The sequence below is a fragment of the Canis aureus genome, chromosome 10 (assembly GCF_053574225.1).
Source record: "Canis aureus isolate CA01 chromosome 10, VMU_Caureus_v.1.0, whole genome shotgun sequence".
NCBI classification, from domain to species: Eukaryota; Metazoa; Chordata; class Mammalia; order Carnivora; family Canidae; genus Canis; species Canis aureus.
The window spans coordinates 8,077,067-8,104,572 of NC_135620.1; the positions used below are offsets into that span (position 1 = coordinate 8,077,067).

The 27,506-nt window shown below is 36.7% G+C and overlaps 2 long non-coding RNA genes across 5 annotated transcripts in view; one reads left to right on the forward strand and one right to left on the reverse strand.

Moving 5' to 3' along the window:
* Positions 1–27,506, forward strand: part of LOC144321938 (uncharacterized) — a 248,343-nt gene that overhangs the window by 133,210 nt on the left and 87,627 nt on the right. For both annotated transcript variants that reach the window (XR_013387454.1, XR_013387453.1), the window contains exon 4: positions 13,773–13,894. This is a non-coding gene — a long non-coding RNA (uncharacterized LOC144321938). The remainder of the gene's footprint in view (positions 1–13,772; positions 13,895–27,506) is intronic.
* Positions 407–27,312, reverse strand: LOC144321939 (uncharacterized). 3 transcript variants are annotated; one of them, XR_013387457.1, is made up of 4 exons: positions 27,162–27,312; positions 22,520–22,683; positions 15,439–15,647; positions 407–777 (listed from the first exon to the last, which is right to left on the reverse strand). It is a non-coding gene; the product is annotated as an uncharacterized LOC144321939 (long non-coding RNA). The 3 variants fall into 3 exon arrangements; XR_013387455.1 differs by lacking the exon at positions 27,162–27,312 and adding an exon at positions 25,141–25,342; XR_013387456.1 differs by lacking the exons at positions 407–777; positions 27,162–27,312 and adding exons at positions 11,333–11,534; positions 25,141–25,342.

Below are 27,506 nucleotides of genomic sequence, written 5' to 3' on the forward strand. Positions count from 1 at the left end.
TTTTCCAAACAACCTGTGAGTAGAATTTGTTTTGTGCCTAGGGTGACCCGCCAAATACTGTCTGTGTGTTTTTCCAGCTTGTCGTGAAGTGGCCAGTGAGGTGACACATCACCTCTCCATCACTTCCCATCCTTCCTAGACCCTTCCCCTGACCCCACCCCTGCCTCACTTTTGCTGATTGAGATTACCTCTCCCTAAAGAAAGCATTACCACGTCAGTGTCCTCTCATCTCACAGTTGATTTTTAGAGAACGTAGAACATGACCTGAAGACTACCCACAAGTACTTTGCTATGCAATCCTTGTAACAACCTTATGAAATGGTTACTGGTACTATCTACATTTCAGATGAGGTGCAGCAGCAGGAAAACATTGCATTCACATATTGGGAAACTTCGAGAGGTTTATTCACAAAGGAGGCATTTGTACAGTTATGGGGGAAGGGATGGGGAACCACGTTTAGAGCAGGAATTGGGATCGGGAGAGAGCAGAGAAACCGTTAACCACCCCTAGACCTCAGGGTATGAGGAAAGCAAGCAGCTACCAGAATGTGGAGAGAACTGTGTCAAGAATAGCATTTTGGGTAAGTGCAGCCCACCTTGATGAGTGGGTACAGACAGGGATTTAGAGATCCTGACATTGCTGTCTTCATGCATCTCTCCTCTTCATGCACCAGCTTCTTTTTTGCAGTATCCGAAGTCTGAAAGCAGTGGCTCCCTGTGAATGTATTCTAGGCCTCAGCATCCCAGGAGGACAGGCAACAAGGGTGGAAAGTGAATCTGGAGCACAAAACAGCATTCATCTGACAATGATGCATTGGAAATTCAGGAAGAATTGTAGAATTTGAGTAAAGTCACATGGCTAATAGAAATTTCATTTTGTTTTTTGGTTTCAAAGACTGCCTTGTGCAAGTGCTTTTGGAAAGAGTTTCATTTATGGCTGGGAAGAAATTTCTATTTTTTGGTGGAGTGCACTCTTTTAATTCTAAAGGGTATATGTTAGCAAGCCAGGTCTCTGGCTAGCTCAGCAGGTCTTGAACTACAATCTCATTGCACATCCTAGAATGAGGCATCTTTAGCATTATGTTCTTGGTTTGCAAGGGTGGAAATTCATAAAGATTGGATGACTTCTCCACCCACAAAATGTTGTTGCTTTTTCTGAAACTTAAATTAAGCAATTCTTAGAGATTGTTATAATACAGTTAAAACATTTAAAAGTAAATTTAACTATTAAATTTATAATCGTTGTCCAGATAAAGTATACTTCAAAATTAAGAATACAAAGCATGGTGGTTTTATGAATAAATGTAGTTTTATATAATATATATTTAATGCTTATCCTTGTTGGAATTTGATTTCACTCCTTTTCTCTTGGCTAGAGTCCATGCAAATGTACTTGGCCAACTCTTTCTCCTTTCAAGAGAATTAATTCTTTGTCATGGCCCATACTGTGTCCTCTTCTCATCCTCTCAATGCAGATTTTGCCCACAGTTAAATGAATTCCACTGAAGATATTTTTTCCCTCATCTCCATCCTTTTCCACTTCAAGTAATGTTATTTCTACATTTTACTTAAATCTCGTGTTTCTCTAAAACAATCTCTTAAAGGATTTTGATGCCTGGAGCACACATTAGCACAACATTGCCCCATAGCCCTTCAGGATTAAGCTTTGAAATATATGTACTTTGTGTGCCGTTGCAATTAAATGACAAGCCAGTAGATCCCCTCACGGATGAGCCTCAGATGATTTTTACATTATGGAAGTTTTATTCTCTATTGTAATTGTAATGAGCTATATTTTCATTATTAAGAAGCTCCGTCAATGCATTGACACAGAAGATTGCATTTGTAGATCATCTATAGTTGCTTCATTTTCCAGATGAAGAAAACAATGCTCAATCAAGTAAGGTGACTCTTTAAAGGTTATATAGCTAGTGATTGCTGTGTGAGTTTTTTTTTTTTTTTTTGAAAACCAAAGAAATTGTGTAACATATTGCAAGAGCTCAATATCCTAATGGCCTGGAAGCATAAATCACACTGTACTCATTGACTAAGTTCTGGGTGTGACTTAGAACATCCTAGAGGGTCCAAAGCCAACATCTTTAGGAATCACTTTGCCCAAACTAGATTTTGTTTCCCCACCCGTTCTTCACTAAAGACCCATCGAAAGGGATTATTTTGGAGATGAAATTTATTTATTTATTTATTTTTTGAGATGAAATTTAGATATGTGTCTTCTTGTACATTCACAATAGAGACTAGATTATTAACCATGTAGCAGGAATTTTAATGCTTGATCATTTGGTGTTTCTCCTGAATCCACATGTCAAAGACAGTGATGTCAGGGATAACTGACCCTGCTTCCATATTCTTTAACAGTGTCAGTGAAGAGAGGCTTTGCGTGAGAAAGGTCTACATTGCAGGACACAAAGACTCTCAGGGATTTTTTTTTTATCTGTGGTTCTCCCAAATCCCATCCCTCTTAGTATACAGCAACAAGAGTTTAGGTGGTCTCAATCATCTGACTCACTTGGACACTGATGATTTGTCTTCTGTCTTCTTAGCATGTGATGAGGATTGGTGTCTGGAAATACTCAAGACAAATGAAAATGTAACACAAATCTGAAAGCATAGAAAAATCTACTTCAACCTGAGCAGTGTTAGCACTTTGAATCTTGTCTCTTGAATATGTCGTAGATTTCTTCCCTTTGCCATTTCTGGTCCTCTCCAACTTAATATACCTACCCAAATGCTTTCAGGTCTCAAGGCTCAGAGTTACATCAGGCTCAGTGCTAGACTGCATCATTCTTGTATTTTCCTTTGTACCTTCTTATTCTCTGGCTCTTTGGATAGTCTGAGTGGTTGGTATGTTTGCTTGAGCACCTTGATTTTGTTAGTCTAGCTTTCCACTTTCTCTTAGAGTAAGACACTTTGTATTAAGCATAGCACTTTTCAAAGTACTGCTTGAGCAGATCTGATTAAGTATGATTAATTCATTTCCTGGACATGTATATTGAGTGTATACACATTTTCAATCTTTAAGCCATTTATAGTCTTTCAGGGGCAGATTTTTAAAAATCTCTTGTATTTCACTGTAAAAAGCTCAATTTACGTCAGTGATTTTCATGCATTTAATCAGTGACTTTTGTGAAATACAGATCTTCAGCAGAGTAGGTGTGTTCTGTAGTGCCATGTAATTGGCTTTTTAAGTTAACAGCGTGTTTTGGTATAAGAAATAACAAAAGGATGCGTTGTGTGTGGATGTGTTTGTGTAATTTCTTAGGGAAATTAATACCCCTAATTATTTGGGACAAAACTGAGGGTTCTTTATAACATTAATTTGCATCTTTTGACCCTCTTCCAACAATTGACCCAACGTCCTCTACCTGGAGTCTGAAGATCAAGAGCTCAGGAATCTGTTTCTGGCTTTTTCTAAAGGGTTTAAATGAGTATGTGGCTTCGAGAAAGAGAAATCTTTTTTTTTTTTTTTTTTTTTTGTCTTTTGTTACTCAGAAAGATTGAGCTATTAAATTCTCTAAATCTCAGTTTCTTCATCTGTATATGGGCTTAATATTACTATTCTCTGAAATATTGATATATTTAAATATGATATCTTTAAACTGCCTAGTTAATAGTATGTATATAGTAAACTAAAACATATATGCCAAGCAAAGTATATGTCAACCATTTAAAGCATTGGCAAACCTTCCCTTGTAAAGGACCACACTTTCCCTGTAAAAGGCCCTGTTAGGCTTTGGTGGTCATATGATCTCTTTTACAAATACTCTTCTCTGCTTGTAGCATCAAAGCAGCTACAGACAATGTACAAACAGATATGTATGATTGTGTTCTGATAAGACTTTATTTAAAAAATAAAACAGGTGGTGGGATAGATTTGGCCTGAGAGTTTGAAGACCTCTGATTTAGATTACTACCTCTGTGTTTGCTGTTGTCTACTTACATACCCCATTCCTATCGAATTTTTTTAAGAAAAGCAGTAACTGGCTCATGGTATCTTTTTAAATCTATTACAATGTATCAAAAGTAAAACTGTATTTGCAACAATGAATTGGATATATATTAATAACCACTCAGATGAAATAATATAAAGATGTTACAAATATGAGCTGAAGTGACTTAAGTATTTTTTTCCTAATTCCACTCTACTCCTTCCACCTAGACATAAATACTATTCTCATTCAGTGTTTGTCATTTCCTTAGCCTTGTACTTTTGCCAAATTAATGTATATTTTTAATAAATAGAGTCTAGTATAAAATTGTGTGGGAGCACCTGGGTGGCTTGGTCAGTTAAGAATTTGACTCTTGGTTTTAGCTGAGAAGTCGTGATCTCAGAGATGTAAGATCAAGCCTGGTGTCGGCCTCTGCAGTTGGCACGGAGTCTGCTTGGGATTCTCTCTCCCTCTCCCTCTGCCCCTCCAGCACCTGCTCTCTCTCTCTTTAAAATAAATAAATCCTTTAGAAAAATTCTGCATGTGTCATATCATACCTCTTGTCCTTGCTTTTTCACTAAATAGCAAATATTTACTGTGGAAATATATAGATTGAGTTTATTTACACTGTGGTATGATATGTGAATATACCATAATATGTATAAATTTATCTATCCATAAAGATTTATTTCTCCTTTTCTTTCTTTGATATTACAACTTTTGCTCTGCACATGCTTGTACAAAACTTGCATGTATCATGTGTGGGGATTTATCTAGAATAGGTATATAGGATTAAATTCCTAAATCATCTTCCACTTTTCATTATTTTGCTAGATAATCCTCCAAATTGACCCTAGCAATTTGCACTGTACTGGTATTTTTAAGTTTCCTAATTTATGTGTGTGGGCTTTTTTTCTTTTTTTTTACATTTTTTAAAATTTAAATTCAATTTGCCAACATAGAGTATAACACCCAATGCTCATCCCATAAAGTGCCTTCCTCAGTGCCCCTCACCCAGTTACCCCAGCGACCTCCCCTTCTGCAACCCTTTTTTCCCAGAGTTAGGAGTCTCTCATTGTTTGTCTCCCTATGTGTGTTTTTTTTAAATTTTTATTTATTTATGATAGTCACACAGAGAGAGAGAGAGAGAGAAAGAGAGAGGCAGAGACATAGGCAGAGGGAGAAGCAGGCTCCATGCAGGGAGCCCGACGTGGGATTGGATCCCGGGTCTCCAGGATCGCGCCCTGGGCCAAAGGCAGGCGCCAAACCGCTGCGCCACCCAGGGATCCCCCCATGTGTGTTTTTAAATGGATTTCACAATTTCTTGGGTACAAGATGGCATTTTAAAATGCTTTGAATATACGTTTCTTTGATAACTGGTGATATATATATATATTCCGATTCTGTGGATTGACCATATATACCTGTTGTCAGTTTTTCTGTTGGGTAAATTGTCTTTTTCTTACAGATTTTGAAGAAGTTTTTATATTTTGTAGGTCATAATTCCTTGGCGTTTAACTCATCTTGCAAATAATCTTCTAATGACTGACTGAGACTTAACATTGTTGCAATGCTTTTTGATGCACAAAAGAATTAAAATTTAGAATAGCATCCAATTTATCAATATTTTTCTCTGGATCTATGATCTTTAAGTCACTTTTAGAAATGTTTTCCAATATTAATGCCATAAAGACATTCTAAAACTGTTGAAGTTTTTTTAACCATATAGTCAGACTTGTTATTTTTTTTGAAATTAATTTTTGGTTTTTATTGTGTAAGATAAGGATGCAATTTTTTTAATTGAATAAATTAAATAACCAATTTTCCTAGTATAATTTATTGTTAGTCTCTTTTGCCCACCACTTTAATTGTAAATTTATTTATATATTTACCTGTAGGTCTTTTCTGTTTCATTGCTCAACTTCCCTATCTCTATGCCAGTAAACATGTTTCTTAATCACTTTAGTTTCATGATCTCTTGATGTCTATAGGATCCATAGTTTGTGTCTCACCTGCTCTCTTGCCTATGAGCTTGTCCATTTAAGTTTTCTTGACAAGTTCGTTGAAAAAAATTCCAGACTCTTTGCTTTCTTATATAAGTTTTTTTTTCTCATGTTTCTTGAAAAAAAATCCCCATTGGGGATTTTTATTGGAACTCCATCTAACTCTAGGTTAATTCAAGACGTACTGACAGTTTTATGCTATTTAATCTTTTTATCCATGAGCATATACATCTTCATAATGTTTAAACTTATTAAGGTAAAATTTTGTAATTTTTCTTTTAATACTAGTCAAATCACTTATGTTTAGTCTAGTGCCTTATACTTTTCTTGCAAGAGAAAATGATAAATTTAATCTAATAAGATTTTATATTTTATGTAAGATTTCATCACTCCATGTGGTTCTGTATAGGAATGTGACTGATGACTATATATTGCTTTTATATTCAGCAATCTTGCCAATATTTCTAAGAATGATTTCTCTGAAGAGTATGTCGGGATTTCTATTCAGATAATTCAGTGACAGTTTTGAGTCTGTCTCTCTAATCCACAGAGAGTTGGCATACTGGTGCTAGACTACATGTCTTTGGTCTTTAATTTGAGGGAGGAATAAGCCTTAGACTTCTTTAAATCATTATCATTATAGCAGCTGAATATAATTCCTAATGGATACACACAGATTAGTTTTGGGGCAGGAAGCTGACAGAGATAGAGCGTTGACTTATCAATTTTTAATTGCCAGATGATTTAGAGAAAGAAGTTTCTCTTTTTGCTTAGATTTTAAACTAATTGATTATAAATTCAGAGATGTAGTAGCCCGTTGTTGCTGCTAACTTAAATTTGCCTGTAAAAGAAGCCAACACGAAGGAGTGTAGAGCCTGGAGGAAAGTGAGAAATAGGTGTATGAGAACCTCATGTGTGCCATCTTGCCTGCAGTGTTCACTTATGCAAGCCAGTAAATTCCAAGTTTGTAGGAAATTACAACTGAACTGGTTAAGTCAGTTTGTTTATTTATTTATTTATTTATTTATTTATTTATTTATTTATGTTAAGTCAGTTTAAATTGTATATGGTCACTCATGCCAGAAGAAGCCTCAAAAATTCTGCATACTTTGCCCCTCTTGCCTCCCCAGGGGGTGCCTCCCTGTCAAGGTTCTTCCATCAGCCTAATCTAACCACCACAGTCAACTAAAAATAAATAAATAAATAAAATAATAATAATAATAATAATAATAATAAAAAGCTCTGCTTTGTGAGGCCAATTCCTAGCCACCACTGTCCTGGGACACAGGGAAAGTCAGAGTTAGAAATTATCACCATCAGGGTTGTTCACGGATGTGTCTTCCAAAGGAACAAAAAGTCTTCCTTAAAATAGATCATTATAAAATGCACATTTGTATTTGTATGTTGTTCATGAATGTGGTAGTTTGGTAATCCGTTTCTCTCTCCTACTAAACCAAGAACTCCTTGAGGTGCTCCATTTTATCTTTGTATTCTAAAGATCAGTTCAGTGCTGGGCCTTTTGGAGATAGGTAATTATGGTTGAGTTGAAATTACTGATAATTGTTCAATATTGTTCCAAAAAGGTAAGTAATTTGCATATAAAAGATTTGTGTTTTTGTTATTTTATTCTTTGTAATGTGGAACAAATTCTATTTTGTAGGCAGAGAAAACAATACATTTCAGAGGTCATCTTTATATTGGCAAGAATTGGACTCTTTCCATTCAATATTTTGTGTAATCCTAGTTGAGAATGCACCAGTAATTCAGCTCCATTTCCAGAGTAACATTTTGTCACATCAAAAGTTGGATACATCATTCTCCTGCACTTTTATGTATGTTTCTTTTCTCAGTAAGTGGAAAATTTGAGATTTAAAACCTGGCTGAAGGGGATCCCTGGGTGGCGCAGCGGTTTGGCGCCTGCCTTTGGCCCAGGGCGTGATCCTGGAGGCCCGGGATCGAGTCCCACATCGGGCTCCTGGTGCATGGAGCCTGCTTCTCCCTCTGCCTATGTCTCTGCCTCTCTCTCTCTCTCTCTCTGTGACTATCACAAAAAAAAAAAAAAAATATTTAAAACCTGGCTGAAAATTGGGATCATTTATTTGTGAACATGTAAACGTAAAAGCAAACACAGAACAAGACTAAAAGGAACCCAGGTTTACCCTAACATTTTACTTGGAAGGTTTTTTTGTTTTGTTTTGTTTTGTTTTGTTTTGTTTTGTTTTGTTTTCCTCCTGCTACTGCAGCTTTTAGAGAAACAATCTGTTGTCTATCATCTTGTTTCTCTCCTTTGCTTTCATGTGCCAGAAAGCTTGTGGGATCAAGGAAGAGTGCAAAACAATGCTAAAGCATATATGCATTCCTGCAATTGCCTTTTAAAGGGAGCCTTTATCCAAATCGAAAGAGGTTTGACTAGCAAGTCACTCATGTAATCAAAACACAAGATCAAGTGCATTTACCTTTGGGTCCTTTCCTGGGCACTTATTTTGCAGCTTATTTTGAACACATAAGGACTGCTTCAGTTAGTATTTTGGCTCTTAGCAATTCTTTCTACTGACATTACCTTACTGTTCTCTCCATCACAACATTCCACAGATCATGGAGAAAGAAGAAAACCAACAATGACAACAGTAAAAACACATGGGCCTGGTTGTAACTGGGCTGTCTTTTTTCTTTCTTTTTTTTTTTTTTTTTTTAGGTGTAACACGAAAGTAGTTATCTTGAGCGGCAAAGCTTAGTTGATTGTTACACAGTTTTTGCTCCCTTGAGAGTATAATAAATGATGTCCTTTCTGTACATTTTTTTAGGGGTCTTTGATTTGAAATTGTTTGAGGCCATAAATCTTTAGAGAGAATCTAGACAGCAGGGATGAGTGAGGCATAAAGGGAAATTTATATTGGATACAAGTAGAATTTGTATTTGGATAAAATAGGAAACGTTTGGATAAAAAAACAATTGGACAACTCAGTGTGTTGTGTTTGCTAATTATAACACTACTCTTGGTCAAAAAAAAAAAAAAAAACAAAAGCAAAACAAATCCTCTGAGAAAAGCTTTCTGGAAATTAAGGTTAAGAATTAAGGTTAAAAAAAAAAATTAAAAAAAAAAAAAAAGAATTAAGGTTAAGAGTTAAGGTGAAGGGTTAACATTAAAGATTCTGGAATTTGGGGTTTTATTTTTTTAATCAAATGTCATTTTGTTTTCTTTAGAGGGCACACTGTTGAACCTCTCTCTTTAATGTATAGCTGAATAAATTAAGAGGTGACTAAAACATGGATAAAGAGATTTCACCCAGATTTTGGATATTTTTCATGTAGTTGTCAGAGAGATTAGGTATATGTGGGGAGGAAAAGGTAGGGGCTATTATTTGTTCTATGGATTTCCCTAATTTCCCACAAAAGTTTATCAAAATAGGGGAGTATTCACCATTATTATTCTGTTACTGGAAGATACTAGATTCCTTGAAAATTATATTGTCAATGTGTATCCCCAAGGAAATACTATTCCCCGTCAATTTTGTGGTAACTATTACTATCTACCTTCACTGTGAAGCTGGAAGTTCAGGGAAGGATGAGGGTTAGTTTATTTTTGTGGCTGTGTCATAATCTGATACATATTGGGTACTCAGTATTACTCGAATGAATGAATAAATTAATACAGGATCATTGAATGGGGTTGGCCAATATTATTTTGGTAATTTGTAAAAATACTTAGGATTGAGCATGCCTGGATATATGTATGCAGTAAAATTTATTTATTTATTTTTCTAAAGATTTTATTATTTGAAAGAGAGAGCTCTCCAGTGCACAAGCAGTGGGGAGGGGCAGAGGAGAGGGAGAAGCAGGCTCCCTGATGAGTAAGGAGCCCAATGCAGACTCAATCCCAGGACCTGCGGTTCATGACCTGAGCCAAAGGTGGATGCTTAACTAACCGAACCATTCAGGTGCCCTACTTTCCTATTTTTTATTAGGTTAATATTTAAATATCCTAATATTTAGGATAAGAGTCTTTACAAAGTCCTTCCAGGTGGCTGCTTTTTTAGAAGAGGAGTCTGAGATTCAGAAAGGTTATTCACCTTCCTTAATTTCTGGCTAGATCAGACTTTGAACTGTACCACAGAGACTTTTTTTCTAGAAACCCTGTGCTAATTTTGGCAAGCTCTGGATAGGAAAATTAGGAGGAGTAAGTGATATGTAAAAAGGAATTCTTATTTTGCATTCCACTCTTAAATTTTACTTTAGAACATTCTAGAACCCGGGGCATCAGAGCACTTTCGTTAGGGTGCAGTCCTATTTTCAGGGCCAGATTTTATATACATCATTTCATTTGTTTGTTATTACTATTTGAGAAAAAAAAACCCCTTCAGGGCAACCAGCTTCTTGCACGTTATTAAAAATACAATTAACCTTGATAGAAGTTTCTTTCTCATTTAACAGACTGTCTTTTTCCATTTGCCATTCTTAGCAATGAAAAAAGGAATTTTTGAGAAAACATTCCCATTTTTTTTTCCCAAGGCATAAAAGGAAGGGCAGAAAAAAGGGAAAGAAATGCAAGATGAAACATTAAGTTCCAGCCCAGGGATCATTTCTATGTTGGTTGCATAAAATTTTAGAGGTAGATATTTATGGTAGAAAAGTTGACATATTTTTACTCCACAGAATCACAGAAAGTAGTACTATGATTCTCTTCATTCATTTTCCCCCAAAACTAATTATTAGGATCAAACCCCAAAGGAAGATTATTCAGGAAAGGAAAAAAGAAAGAATCCATTGATTTCGCCATCATTATGGATGAACAGTGTATCATAATGAAAATAGAAGGGCCATTTGTGCACCTCAGATAAAGAACCTACTCAAGTTGAGAAGGTCTTAAGGCAAAACCAAAAGCACTTAATAAAATAGGAGCTGCTTAATTCAAAACATCATTGCTTTCTACATCTCTTACTCTGTAAAGGTGTGAGCTTGGGATGGATGATAATGCCTTTGCTAAATAAATGTAAGATAGAACAAACAGTGACTATTCCATTTTGTTCAGAGCAAATCCCCTATAAAGAAAATGATGGCTGTTAAAAGTGCCTCCTGCAACTTTTGGAGGTGGGGATGACTACTAATGCATCAATTAGATGCTTTTTCTTCCATTCCCTTTGTACTAAATAGGATCAAATAATTAACTCTCATCAAACCATATCTGAAATATCTCTGGATAATAAATGGCACTTAGAGCTGCCAACCTTACTTCTGAAAGTGTTTTATTTTTTTTTTTATTCCTGCTAACTTTTTCAAGGCAGATGTTTCTGGTGAAATAGTTAATGCATGCATAACGCAAGAGAAGCAAAGTCTATTTCAGAAACATTTTTTCTTCATGCATCCGTTGGCTTTGTAAAACTGGTCATAGTAAGTGTCCTTAATCTTGGAAATTTTGTTAGAAAACCTGGAAGTTACTTACCTATATCTAAGACCGGACTTTGAAATCTGAACTTGCATTTGGGATTGAACAAAATCCTGAGTATAGAAATTGAAAATTGTACAACATTTCTGAGGGTATTACTTCTGAATGTAGGCTGGTATCTTCTTGCAACACTTCTTAGTACTGCCATGTGAAACACAAATATTTTTAGATATTAAAATTAATGAATTCATTAGAGTATCATGTAATCACTGTCTCCTAACAGCAATTACTGAGAGGCTACTATAATCACTACAGTTATTCAGAGTAAGTTGAGATCATTTATATTTGGAACCCAGGGGCCTGGATAAAAGGATAGAATTAGAAAATAATGATTGTACATTCTGTAAAACTCTTTCAAAAACAGTTTTCCTAGATTTTTTCTTCTATATGTATATCACTAGCTCATTTACTTTTCTTTGCATGATTATTTATCATGAAATCTTCATTGTAGAGTTTTATGTGTCAATTTCAAACTGGATATAACCTTCAATAAGATGCAAATATTGGTTATCTTTCTTTCTATGTTATCTTTTGTTGTACAAAAAAGCATCCTTTCATTCACAGAACTTAGCTTAAGGCATTCTGTTGGCTTTCCTTTGCCAGTGCACTAAGTGGTCATGAGGGAGAAAATTCACCATAACCATAACTGTTATTGACAAGTGATAGTTCTTGAGTTGGTGGGGACAGTAACAAACTCATTTTGTCTGTTTTGGAGATCTTCTTTGAACTCCTGTGAGTTTCAGTTACTACTTCCTTCCTTCCCTCATTTGCCTTCATTTCCTTTTCTCTTAAAATGAAATTCTGTACAAATTTTCTGCAGTTTAAGTACCGGTAGCTGCAACATAAAATTTCATTAAGGATGTCAAATGCTTCTCCATTTTAAATTCATTTTGAATTCAGAGATACTGCCAAATGCAATCTCTAGCTTGCTGCAAAGTACTCGCACGTATGACTGTCTGATCCATTTGGGGGGGGGGGAGGTTTTAATCAGTTTTAGTGTTTGTAGTAAGTCGATAGTATTTTTGTCCACAAATAATTCACCAAAGTGGATATTCACCAGCTGGATATCACTGTTGACAGTTTTATTATGACAACTAATTACTGAGGATGTTCTGTATATTTGGCTCATTATGGGTCAAACATTGGAGACCAGGAAAAAACAAAGTATGCAGAATGCATGTCTTACGCAGACTATTATAAGAATATGTGGCTATATCCTGATTCAAGATTGTGATAATTTGGGCTCAACTGTTCTAACCGAACAAGATTTAGAAATGATGATTTACTTGGTTCAGTGTACAGATTATCACAAAAACAATTCAAAAGGTGTGAGCTAAGTGGAATATTATACCAATATGTATACAGTTCATTCTGAAAAAAAAAAAAAGAACTTCCATAAGCTTTATTTTCACCAGGTTACTTGACATTAGAAAATCATGGGTGGACCTCAGTTGCCTTCCTTATTGATCCTAAACATTCCATTATGTACTAAAGAGCAACCTGAACAATGACCAGTTCCTTGTGTTTATTTCTTTTCATGCACTGGAGGGAGCTTTGCTTTGAGAGAATTCACTGGTTATCAATGACATCAGGCTATTTCTTCTCCATGCAAATTCTTCTGGATGCCAGTTTGCTTTCTTTCCTCTGACCTAGATCTTGTTTTATTATGAGATGTTTGGTTAAAATTTATTTGCTCCAGACCTGTCCAGGTTAACACTCCCACACCTATTTCCCTCTGTTGCAGAATCCCTATAATGCATAGGGATGGAAATCTGTGTTTATGATTTAGTTTGGTTTTCATTCAGATTTAAACTCCAAGATCATCTCTTCTGCTTTTGTTATATTTTCCCAGGACACATATAATGTAGAAATGTGGAAATGGTGGGTTATCATAAATACTATCTGATAGACTAACTGAACGATGATTTCACCATCACCCTTTTGTTTTTAAGAATTCCCATACATATGACATTTTGTTGGACCACTTCTGGCCACAGCCATAGAAGTTGTTTTGAATGTGATGGCTGTTTGGGATTGACTTCTCTCCTTAATAATTCATTTTGTAATCATGGCCTCTTACATATGTACTTCCCTTTCTCCTGGGTGGCAAGGGTCAGAGGGCTCACATTCTCACAGAGTGAGTGTGCTGTCTTTGTAAGATTCTCATCACTGACTGGAATAATAAGTGAGGCTCCCATGCAAGGTAGGTGATATCTAATTAATAGGAAATGAAGGCTAAAGCTGCCATTTTAGTTTAGTTCCATATATGTGTTCCTGTGGCTAAAGCCAGTTATAAGGAAGAGAGAACAATTGTATTTTTATCCAGATGGTTACTTTTAGTGTCTGATTATTACCTAAAACTCTTTGTCCATGTTTCAGCAGAGAATAGTTGCTCCCAGTAGACCAAGAGCTCCTTTCACGCAACTGAAATTCAATTGACATCCCAGCTAGAGCCCCAGCGGGAGCTGCCCAAGAGCATCTGAGTGCAGGTTTGGACACTTGTGAGTTACAGCCTTGTCAATTTCAGCCTTTCCATTTGTTGCTTTTAGTTCTCAAGTGGCAGGTCTTGCCTGTGCCCTACTGACCGCACTGTCTTGTGGACACAAGGCAAATGGTTCCAGGTTTTCTGTTAGCCAAGCAAAGGCATTTTTTAAAGCTCATTTCTTTCCTGCCTCTATTAAGTATCACAGAACTATATTGATAGAATATATAAACTCACTGTCTACAGGTCCTGTGGTATGTTAAAAAATATTCTGGCACCTTTTGATGTTTCTTTTCCAATATCCCCTTCCATGCTGGACACTCAATGTCCATTATTGCTCAAGTGCTTGGACACTCCTCCATTGATACATTTTTTTTAAGATTCATTTATTTTAGAGAGAGAGAAAGCAGTAGCAGGAGGAGCAGGAGGACAGGGAAAGAGAATCTCAAGCAGACTCCTGGCTGAGTGCAGAGCCTGATGCAGGGCTTGATCTTATGATCCTGAGATCATGACCTGAGCCAAAACCAAAAGTTGGATGCTTAATGGACTGTACCACCTAGGTGCCCCTATTGAATCATTTTTGATGAGCTGCAGAACAATTTTTGCCATAATTGAAAATGTATCATGACAAAGTTTTAAAAAACTGTAATCTTCTCTTAATTACCAAGCAGGAAATACAGATGAAATGTAAGACTCCCTGGAGTGCCTGGGTGGTAAGTCGGTTGAGTGGCCAATGCTTGGATTTAGCTAGGGTCATGATCTCTGGGTAGTGGGATTGAGCCCCACATGGGACTCCACATAGCACGGAGTCTACATGTCCCTTTCCCTCTGCTCCTCCTTCCACTCATATTCTCTCCCTCTAAAATAAACAGATAAATAATAAAATCTTTAAAAAAATGTAAACCTCCTAAGCCAAATAGCGTTCTAAGTTCTGAATGTAATGATACTCAAGGTTACTGTAAGGATTCAGGTTCTGAGTTAGAACCATCTACTCAGGGAAATTGTACTTCAAAAATACCAGGTTATCTCAGAGGCTTTAAAATTAAATATGAGGAAAATAATCAAGGTCAAAAGGAGTGCATTATTCTGTCCCACGGGAAATTTTGATCTTCCTGAATACCCCTCAGGATGCCACATTCACATTTAACAAGAAACTTGATCTAGTCTGCTCTTTTTTTTTTTTTTTTTTTTATTTATTTATTTATTTTTATTATTATTTTTTTTATTGGTGTTCAATTTACTAACATACAGAATAACACCCAGTGCCCGTCACCCATTCACTCCCACCCCCCGCCCTCCTCCCCTTCTACCACCCCTAGTTCGTTTCCCAGAGTTAGCAGTCTTTACGTTCTGTCTCCCTTTCTGATATTTCCCACACATTTCTTCTCCCTTCCCTTATTTTCCCTTTCACTATTATTTATATTCCCCAAATGAATGAGAACATATAATGTTTGTCCTTCTCCGACTGACTTACTTCACTCAGCATAATACCCGCGAGGAGCCGGGCTGAGGCCGGGGCGAGTGTCCCCAGGACAGGATCTAGTCTGCTCTTAACAGACTTACCCAGTATTGGCGATAGTGCCACAGCACAGAATTGCAAGGTAGGCAAAGAGCTAAGGCCTTGGGATGGGATGCTCCACTAGATGGTTGATTTCTTCTGAAGCTTCTCTCCTTCAATTGTTGATGGTTGTTTTTTCCTTCCTGTGTCTTCAACATTGTATTTGCCCCGGGCACATATGTCCTAATCTCTTGTGCTTACAAAGACGGTAGCCCTATTGGATAAAGACCCACTCTGATGAACTCATTTCAATTTGATTATCTCTTTAAAAACCCTCTCTCCAAATATGGTCACTTTGTGATGTACTAAGGGTTAGGACCTCAACATGTAAATTTTGGAGAAACACAGTACAGCCCCTAACAGAGCCCTGCAGGGACAGGAATATGTCTTTTCAGAATTTACCTATACTTTTTCACACATTGTAGGAAATCTTGCTTTATTAATTTGTTAAAAACAAACAAAGGACAAAAAAATAGTGTTGTTTTTTAAATTGCTACATTTCAGATTCAGATTCTGGAGAGCAGAAGATAGAGGGTTCATGTATTATTCTTTCAGTGTATCTTGTCATCTGTACCAAATGCTTGTGCTTAGTGTTCAGAAAATATTTTTAAATTAATTTATCATTATCTAAGGAGTTTAGAAGCCCAGAAATGATAATACTCATATTATGCCAAACAGAAAAACCTCCTCCAAGATGTAAATATTCAAAGTGTATAACCGAGAACAAATTGTTTTGTTGGTATTGAATATAAATTTTTATTTGGTTCAAGTTTGTTTAACTTGGGAAAAATGGTGATTTTTTTAAAGATGAAATTATTTATATTCTGGAATTAGTATTTTAGGTAATGTTTGGAGTCCCAGTCTAAGCTTTGACTTTTTCTTTTTTTTTCTTTTTTCATTTACATTACTTGTGACCTAGTTAAAACTGTCAGAGTATACATTTGCATAGCTGATACAGGCAGAAACCATATTTGAGCTTTTTATTTTTTTCTGGATTGCTGTTTTTTTAAGCTTATAATTAAGTGTGTCATGTCTTTATTTTTTTGCTTTGTATGTGATTTTAGTTTCACTTCAAGGGATGTAAAATGTCAAATGAAATTTTAGAAATCTTGAGTCAATAGCAAAACTAATTAATTGCCCATGGCCCACTGACCCAAATTAAAATAATAAGGAATCAGTAAAGACAAGATGTTTTATGAGGACTATAATTTCTCTAAAAGCTGGATAAGTCTAGCTATGTGACCAAATGAAAAGGAAAACACACCCACACACCCACACATCCCAAAGTAGCCTAGGTAATTAACAAGATTATGGGAAAGTGGAAGAATTGAGCCTTCTCAATGAAAAAAAATAACTTCTATTAATTAATTAAGACCCATATGTGTGATATTACAGCTTTATTTATTGCTCTCTTGAAGGAAGAAAATTTAAAAAGAAGCTCCTGTGTTGAATGTATTCTCCCTGCTATTACATTTATTTGATCAGCTCAAATCTCTATATTTGGTCTTTTAAGATTTGTCATCCATCACTTTTAAGACAATTTACCTATCTTCAAAAGTCACAACAAAAGGGGAAAATTTAACTAATTGGTTGATTACTTCCTCCAATTTTTAAAGCGTCTTAGCACTCAAGAAAAATGATATGCTAAAAAATTATTATACACTTTGATATATAAAAAAAGAGATGTTATTTTTTGTTCTAAATTGCCTACTGACTATTTCTCATGACCAGTCGGTCCATCACTACTGTGAACTCATGAGGTGGCATTTCAGATTTTTGCTAAGTGCTCCTTACCTTGCTGTATTCTTACTTAAAGTTGCCTTATGTATTCTGTACTCTTTGCTCTGATGTATGTGCACTTATGTCTTCCCCCTCAGTAGAATTGGTTGGAGTGTGGGAATTGGCTAATAGGAAATCTCTTGTGGTGGTTTTCATTGGAAGATATTGTTCAATAATTTCTGAGACACTCACCTTACTTCATTAAAGAACCGTAATTCACAATTTTTACATTAATAGCACAACTAGTTAAACTAGAAAACTGTCTTTCCTTATCCCTCTGTGTTTTTGAAAAGTTTCAGTAAGAAGAATATAGTCTAGACAGAATGTTCCAAACATTCCAGTGGTCCTTCCATGTGTATATGCCCATGATTTGGGGAGTGAGACATGGAAAAGGTAAGTCAAAAGAGAATAAATCAATTATTACAGAGGTTTGAATATACAGGAGATGGAGTAGTTTCTACCACATTTATTAATCCTTTCCTTTTTCTTTTTAAAAATTTCTTATTGAGTATAATTAATACACAGTATTGTATTAGTTTCAGGCATATAATGGATCAACAGTTCGCTACATCATGCAGTCTTCATTATGATAACTACCCTCTTAATCTCCTGTATTTCAACTATCCACCCATGCCCTCTCTGGCAACCACCAGTTCTCTAAATTTCAGAATCTTGGCTTTGTTGGCTTTGTTTCTTAAAGATTTGTGTATCAGTGAAGTCATATGGTATTTGTCTCTCTCTGACTGACTTATTTCTCAGCATTATACATTCGGGTCCATTCATGTTTTGCAAATAGAGAAGTAATATTCCATTGTGAATATACACATCTTCTGGGTTGCTTCCTTATCTTGGCCATTGTAAATAACACTGCAATAAATATGGGGTACACATATCATTTCAAATTAGTATTTTCATTCCAGGAATAGAATTCCTGGATCATATTGGTATTTCTATTTTTAACTTTTTGAGGAACTTTCATACTGTTTTCCACAACGGCTGCACAAATTTGTATTCCAACCGACAGTGCATGAGAGTTTTGTTTTTATCTATGTCTTCACCAACACTTATTATTTTTTGTTTTGATTTTAGCCAAAAAGATGATGCTTTATGTTTTGGTTTTCATTTCTGATGTTGAGCATCTTTTTATGTGTCTTTTGGCCATCTGTATGTCTGCTTTGTAAAAATGTTTGTTCAGGTCCTCTGCCCATTTCTAATTGGATTATTTATTTTTGGTATTGAGTTCTAGACGTTTTTTACATATATTGGACATTAACCCTTCCTAGGCTATATCATTTGTTAAATATCTCAATACATTCAGTTGGATGCCTTTTCATTTGTTAATGGTTTCCTTCTCTGTGCAAAAGCTTTTTATTTTGGTGTAGTCTAAATAATGTAATTTTGCTTTTTTTCCCCCCTTGCCTTGGAAGACAGATCTAGAAACATGTTTCTTTGGCCAACATCAAAGTATTTATTGCCTGTGTTTTCTTTTAGGAGTCTTTTCTTTCTTTACTTTTAAAATTTATTAATCCATCCATTCATTAAAATCATATTTATACTGCATTTATCCTGTGTCAGGCTAGAACCTTCAGCAATGTCTTTGGGTCTTGACTAAGTTGCCCAAGATCACGGTTTTGTTTTGTTGTTGTTCTTGTTGTTGTGTTTTAGCAGAATTCTGGCTCAACTCACTTTATAATTAGGGATAACATAGAATTGAGGAAGAACCATTGAAGGTACCAGCCTATGTAACTTTCTCCTCACTCTAAAGATCTTAGACTGTGGTGAAACCTCAGCACTGGAAAAGAGTGATGGGTGCATTTCTAGAAGACCACTGGATAATTTGTTTAAAATCAGGATCATGGCAAAGACCAGGAAGGTGAAGCAACATGGCCTGTGTTTTGTTTTATTTTGTTCAGATTTTAACTCAAAGATCGGCAATGAAGTCATCTTCTAATTTAAACTTTGGTAAACCAGAAAGAGAAAATAGCTCTGATGAATTTACCCAGAGGGAGCAAACTATTTTTAAAAAATGTGTTAAGCAAAGGCTGAGTTGGGCAGGTAATGGTCTGAGAGATCAAATGCATCATTAGCTTAGTTGCCATGGTATGGTCTTTCACGATAAGGGTAATTTTCATGAAATAGATCTTGGTTTCTGAAGAATTTCAAATTGCCCTAGAGTGGCTTGATAATAATAGATAACACTGACTGACAGGTGTGTGTGTTTGCCACCATGATAAGCATCTCTTTGACCCAACAAATTGCTTTGAATTAGCCCCATTTTTCAGATGAAGAAAATGAGCCTGTTAGAGCTTAAATAGTGCATTGGGTCACACTATGCAGTTAAATTGCATCCTAGCCAGTCTGACTACAGAGCCCAAAGTATTAGTATCTACTTTAAGGAAAAATATACAACAAATCCTTGAACAAGTGAGCCACACTCCGATAAAGGGATAAAGCAGGCACCCTTTCCAAGTATGATTGACATGTGTAATCATCACCACGTGTCACTTACATTGGTTTGGGATATAGAACATTAGTGAAGAATATCCCCCTAGGAGTTTTTAAACATGTTTTGACAGGAAAAAAAAAAAAGAGAGAGAAGAGGGCATTATATACTCAGAGGACATGTGAGTTGGTGAGCAAAACAATTATTTGTGATTCAGATGTCTTAGGTTTGCATTCTAGGTTTTCTGCACACCAAAACCCATGTGGCCACTACTATAATGCAGTCTGGCTATATTATTTGCAAGGCCTGTTTCTTTTTTTCTTTTTTTTTTTAATTTATTTTTTATTGGTGTTCAATTTACTAACATACAGAATAACCCCCAGTGCCTGTCACCCATTCACTCCCACCACCCGCCCTCCTCCCCTTCTACCACCCCTAGTTCGTTTCCCAGAGTTAGCAGTCTTTACGTTCTGTCTCCCTTTCTGATATTTCCCACACATTTCTTCTCCCTTCCCTTATATTCCCTTTCACTATTATTTATATTCCCCAAATGAATGAGAACATATAATGTTTGTCCTTCTCCGACTGACTTACTTCACTCAGCATAATACCCTCCAGTTCCATCCACGTTGAAGCAAATGGTGGGTATTTGTCATTTCTAATAGCTGAGTAATATTCCATTGTATACATAAACCACATCTTCTTTATCCATTCATCTTTCGTTGGACACCGAGGCTCCTTCCACAGTTTGGCTATCGTGGCCATTGCTGCTATAAACATCAGGGTGCAGGTGTCCCGGCGTTTCACTGCATCTGTATCTTTGGGGTAAATCCCCAACAGTGCAATTGCTGGGTCGTAGGGCAGGTATATTTTTAACTCTTTGAGGAACCTCCACACAGTTTTCCAGAGTGGCTGCACCAGTTCACATTCCCACCAACAGTGTAAGAGGGTTCCCTGTTCTCCGCATCCCCTCCAACATTTGTTGTTTCATGCCTTGTTAATTTTCCCCATTCTCACCGGTGTGAGGTGGTATCTCATTGTGGTTTTGATTTGTATTTCCCTGATGGCAAGTGATGCAGAGCATTTTTTCATATGCATGTTGGCCATGTCTATGTCTTCCTCTGTGAGATTTCTGTTCATGTCTTTTGCCCATTTCATGATTGGATTGTTTGTTTCTTTGGTGTTGAGTTTAATAAGTTCTTTATAGATCTTGGAAACTAGCCCTTTATCTGATAGGTCATTTGCAAATATCTTCTCCCATTCTGTAGGTTGTCTTTTAGTTTTGTTGACTGTATCCTTTGCTGTGCAAAAGCTTCTTATCTTGATGAAGTCCCAATAGTTCATTTTTGCTTTTGTTTCTTTTGCCTTCGTGGATGTATCTTGCAAGAAGTTACTGTGGCCGAGTTCAAAAAGGGTGTTGCCTGTGTTCTCCTCTAGGATTTTGATGGAATCTTGTCTCACATTTAGATCTTTCATCCATTTTGAGTTTATCTTTGTGTATGGTGAAAGAGAGTGGTCTAGTTTCATTCTTCTGCATGTGGATGTCCAATTTTCCCAGCACCATTTATTGAAGAGACTGTCTTTCTTCCAATGGATAGTCTTTCCTCCTTGATCGAATATTAGTTGACCATAAAGTTCAGGGTCCACTTCTGGGTTCTCTATTCTGTTCCACTGATCTATGTGTCTGTTTTTGTGCCAGTACTACACTGTCTTGATGACCACAGCTTTGTAGTACAACCTGACATCTGGCATTGTGATGCCCCCAGATATGGTTTTCTTTTTTAAAATTCCCCTGGCTATTCGGGGTCTTTTCTGATTCCACACAAATCTTAAAATAATTTGTTCTAACTCTCTGAAGAAAGTCCATGGTATTTTGATAGGGATTGCATTAAACGTGTAAATTGCCCTGGGTAACATTGACATTTTCACAATATTAATTCTGCCAATCCATGAGCATGGAATATTTTTCCATCTCTTTGTGTCTTCCTCAATTTCTTTCAGAAGTGTTCTATAGTTTTGAGGGTATAGATCCTTTACATCCTTGGTTAGGTTTATTCCTAGGTATCTTATGCTTTTGGGTGCAATTGTAAATGGGATTGACTCCTTAATTTCTCTTTCTTCAGTCTCATTGTTAGTGTATAGAAATGGCAAGGCCTGTTTCAAAATAAAAATGTGAGATCCATTGTTCCAAAGGCAAGAAAAAGGTATCAAGAAAGATATTAAAATATGAATTTGTTTTCTTTCTTCTGCTATCTTTCTCATCTTTTCATGGTGGTTTTTATTTTGATATTTAATGTTGTCCTACGTAAAGAAATATTTAAAATTCTAAATGACTTGCTTGAATTTTACCATTCTTCTTTATGTTGTGTAATGCCAGTTTTAAATGCAAATATATGAGCATTTAACTTATGTGTAGGATCCCTGAATTACACAATTCTGTTTCGTAGATTGTGCATGCATATGTATTTTGTCTTACCAGAAAGATGAAAACTTGAGAAAGTAACTCAAATGTTTTTATTTCACTTTTTGATACACACACATTTTACTGATGTTTTCTACCTCCAGCTTGATCTGAAGGGTAAGGAAAGACGGATAGGAAAAGAAACTATGGGTCTTCCTTTTTCTCTCTAGGTCATTTTCAGCATAAGGGATTATGTAATACAGAATAGTAATATAAGTTATGATGTGGTTCTATGATCATTCATATTTCTTGGAGTGTACTGCCTTTTCTCTGGTTTGAGGTAAGTTCTGGTTTATGATTTCTTGGCCTCTGTTAGTAGCCTTACTTACTGAGTTGTAAGTACAAACTTACCTTACAAACTTACCTTGTACCTTGTAAGTAGAAACTTACCTTACAAACTTACCTTGCACTGGTCTTGAGTTTGGCTTGTCATGCCTATGCATCATGGCTATGCCAGGATCCTGTGCTTATGCAGTATCATGAGCTCCATGTGTGAAGAGGCAGCAAGGAATGGCTGGCATGCATGTTGCACATGCTCTGTCTCTTATTGAGCGCACTCCATTGTCCCTACAAAACACAAGTCCGGAGATATATTTAAGAATTTCAGTACAGCAGCCGAACGTTTACACAAGTGCATTTCCCTGTCTGACAGCACCGTCTGTCTGCACACCCTTGAAACTGGCCTGAACTCAGAGACTAAACTGAAATCCACCTCCACATTCTGATCAAGCACATAGTTTCCCCTGGGATGATCCCAGACATGGAATGAGTGTGGCAGCTCTGCAAAAACAGACCCATTCATGAGTTAGAAGGGAGCCTATTGGCAGCTGATTCTGGTTTGAGGACTGCTGAATAGTCTTACCAAACTTTGCTTAGACTGCTCACCAGGTGAGGCCTCTTTCACCCAAATCTCCCTCCTCTGTCTTTGACTTAGTCACATATGATGATCTGATGGCTCTCCCCATCTTCCTGGCTATTTTCTTTCCCATAGTTGGACAGAGTGATACCATGTGGCTTGAGAAAACTGGTTGTCAGAGGAGGATGTAGTACATGCTCATCTACCAACTGGCAGGTGAAGAAGATGATAACCTGCTTGTTCAATTGGGCATGGGTAGATGGTGTAGCTCAGTGAATAAGGACTTTTCAGTCATGACCTGGGAAAATGTCACAGGGAGAGGAATGCTGTGATAGGTATGATGACACCTTTGAAAAATCACATTTACAGCAATCTCTTCCCCATAAAACAATAAACACCCCCCTCAGGAGCTTCCTCCACCTTCTTACTTGGTTCTGAGGCTGATAATTAGGGTTAAATCCTCACAGAACTTGGTTGGGGAGCTGCTGAGCTTTACAGGAAAGGAAAGAGACTTCATATACCTAAAAAAAAATCCGAAGGGTAGTTTGCACATACCTGTTACAGCCAGGAGAATACTCCTGGGATTATATTTTGAACATGCTTGGTCAAGGGGCAGGAATGTAATTCTGGATGAACAAGAGCTTTTAATTTGGGGCCACTCTTCTAGGACTCAGCTTGTAATGTCCCCCTAGGAATCCCAGGGGAGGGGAACAAACTGAATAATAGTTGAGGTCTTAGAAGCCTGGAGTAAACAATGGCTCACTGTCCACGAAGTGGCAATACTTGAGTTGCCCTGGAAAAGGATGGAATAAAGAAGCAGAAAAAAGTGTGTTGTCTGGAATGGGTATACTGTGTAAGGCCAGAGGATACATCAGAGCACGATGTTCCTTCTATTACGGGGGCCAAAGAATGCAGGATTTGCTGAGGCTGCTGGTAATGTGTTGTGTGAAGGGTACTGCCATCACTAAGAAGTTTGATGGGCATGGACGACTGCTCTGTTTGCCAAGGGTGATGGTAAAAGAGGTGGTCGCGAATTAGGCCTATTATTGTTCGTATATTGATATGGCCGTGAAGTAAAAATGGCCAGATAATTGTGGTTAATTTCTTGAAGCCATAAGTCCACAGTTAATATAATGGCTGTAAGATTATGAGGGGCAGTCGAGGGAAGTTAACCAGTCAGGAGCTGTGAAATGGTTAATAGATAATAGTTATCTCAAAGAGCACAGTGTCTGAGGTTCTGCTTAGCAAATATAATTTTAAAAATAGGTATAAAGGTAGGAGCAAAAGATAGAGTGATTACCTCAAGAGTAACTCATAGTCCATTGCTTAAGTTAATAGATCAGACACAGTTATTATCCTGAGAACTCTAAGAAGGAAGAACTTTGCCAACATTACAGCAAGTAATGTTGCTGGGGCAACATCTAATGATGTCCCCCAATTTTTTCTAAGAGGTCTACAGCCATAGACTCATGTGAATCCACTTGAGGGGACAAGGGGCCTCAACCCAGACATTTCTAGGGCTGTTGAACACAGATTCTAAGTAGGCATTGATACCTCCAGACCCACCCATCATCGCAGCTCTCCTGTTAGAGCAGAGGTTTAGAGTGGCCAGATAAGCCATGGAGATCTGACTCCCTGTGAGCACCCTGGGTGTACAGATGCTTTCAGTGGCCATGTCTGTAATCCCTAAGTGCATAATTAAAATTGATGTATTTGACAGTTAGATCAACAGTTCTGTCTCTAGTCTCTGCAAGAGCAGCTGTTATGAAGATGGCCAAATGGAAACCTCCCAAACTTGTCTCCCTTGGATGATGTAATAAATAGAAAACAGTATGGAATCCAAGAGGGGATAGCAGAGATTAATGCCATAACTGAAGACTTAAACACTATAGGGCAGTGGTCCGTATCACATCTCTGTTTAATTAGGTAATCTGATAGCTCTAAAATCTGATGTACTCTGTAGAATAATTGTAGATGACCACAGAGTTACTCAGGTAGTAGATCTTGAAACAACTGCTGAATTGAATCTTTTCTTCTTCTTCTTCTTCTTCTTCTTCTTCTTCTTCTTCTTCTTCTTCTTCTTCTAAATTAGTTGATACACAATAATATATTTGTTTCAGGTGTATAACATCATGATTCAACAGTTACATGCATTAGGAAATGCTCACCATGATTAGGGTAGACACCATCTGTCATCCTATAAAGTTAGGACAGTATTCTTTACTGTGTTACGTATGCTGTACTTTTCATCCCTGTGGCTTATTTATTTTGTAATTGGAGTTTTGTAACTCTTAATCCTCTTCACTTAATTTCTCTCATCTGCCACATCTTTCTTCTCTGGAAACTATCAGTTTATTCTCTGTATTTATGAGTCTGTTTGTGTTTGTTTGTTTTGTTCTTTAGGTTCCAGAAATAAGTGACATCATAGGGTATTTGTCTTTCTATGACCTATTTCATTTAGCCCAATACCTTCTAGGTATTGCAATATCCATGTTGTTGCAAATGGGAAGATTTTATCCCTTTTTATGGCTGAGTAGTATTTTTTTTAATTTTTATTTATTTATGATAGTCACACACAGAGAGAGAGAGAGAGAGAGAGAGAGAGGCAGAGACACAGGCAGAGGGAGAAGCAGGCTCCATGCACAGGGAGCCCGACGTGGGATTGGATCCTGGGTCTCCAGGATCAGGCCCTGGGCCAAAGGCAGGCGCTAAACTGCTGTGCCACCCAGGGATCCCAGGCTGAGTAGTATTTCATTGAATATATATATATATATATATATATATATATATATATATATACCATGTCTTCTTAATCCACTCATCTGTGGATGAATGCTTAGGTTTCCTCAGAAGACAGATCTAGAAGAATATTGCTAAGGCCATTGTTTAAGAGTTTACTTCCTGTTTTCTTTTAGGAGTTTTATAGTTTCAAGTCTTACATTTATTGCTTTAATTTCTTTGAGTATATTTTTTGTGTACGGTTTAAGCAGTCTGGTTTCTTTCTTTCTTTCTTTCTTTCTTTCTTTCTTTCTTTCTTTCTTTCTTTCTTTCTTTCTTTCTTTCTTTCTTTCTTTCTTTCTTTCTTTCTTTCTTTCTTTTTGCATGTAAGTGTCTAGTTTTCCCAACATCATTTATTGAAGAGTCTGTGTTTTCCCCATTGTACATGTTTTCCTTCTTTGTCATAGATTAAATGAATAATCTAGAGATTACTCATAGATTAAAATAAACTACATAGGAATGGGTTTATTTCTGGGCTTTCTACTCTGCTCCATTGAAGTATAATGTCTGTTTTTGTGCCAGTATTATATTCTGATTACCCTAGCTTTGTAGTATAGCTTGAAATCTGGGACTGTGATACCTTCTGCTTTGTTCTTCTTTCTGAAGATTGCTTTGGCCTTTCAGGGTCTTTGTGATTCCATACAAGTTCTAGGATTAATTAATCTAGTTCTGTGAAAATTACTATTGGTATTTTGATAGGGAGTACATTGAATCTGTAGATTGCTTTGAGTAGTCCAGACATTTTAACAATGTTCTTTCAAACCCTGAACATGGGGTATCTTTCCATTTCTTTGTGTAATCTTCACTTTCTTTCATCAATGTCTTATAGTTTTCAAAGTATAGATCTTATTTGTTGAGAAGATTAATAATATCTTTGATACATGCCCTGTCACCATATATTTAGTACATGTGAAATTAAATCTTTTCCATTAGAAAAGGATCAGTAACAGTTTGTATTCCTGTGAAACATTACCAGCATTCACTGACAATGTTACCTTGGAAGCTATCTTGAGTCTCTTGCTCTCTGTCACAAGATAGTCTGAGTATATCGGGCCTGCATGTGTATATCCCACAAAAAATTATGCAGATCCATTATTCCATTGGTAACATCATTCTGAGGGGACAGAATGAGCGAGAGGTGACTAGAAAGCTGGAAGCATTGTTAAGGCCTACATCCTCCAGGGGATGAAATTCAGTTTTATAAACATTGAAAGAATGGCCACATTAATAAAATTGATAGGAATTCAGTGTTCAAGAGAGTACTTAGACATGCTCTCCAAAGTAAAGGACAAATTGCTGCATCTTGAATCTCCTACATGAAAGCAAAACCTTATAAAGCCTGACATGCATCTTTGGATTCTAGAGACCCATAAAGCAGGTGAGGCAGAAGTCTACCAGCCTTGTGTGGTACCTGCAACAGGAGAGAGAACTTCAATAATCACAGCCTGTGGTGTAAGCAGTCCTGCTACCTAGCCTATGTGATCCACCAGGTTTTAAAAGTGCAAGTGGAGAGGAAAGTTACATTTGGGCCCTTGGTAGCAAGCCTCCATGGGACACTTAAAATGCAGGCCCTGGAATTCTGGAATAGAACCTTGCCATTCAAAGCAAATAATTCCATGCACATTGAGGAATAGCTCTCAGCTCTCCTGGGCCCTGGTGGAGATGGAATGTGTAATAATGGTCACAAAGTGACTATACATTTATACTTTTTTTTTTAACTAGATTATGTTGGACCCACTAACCTACAAATCTGAAT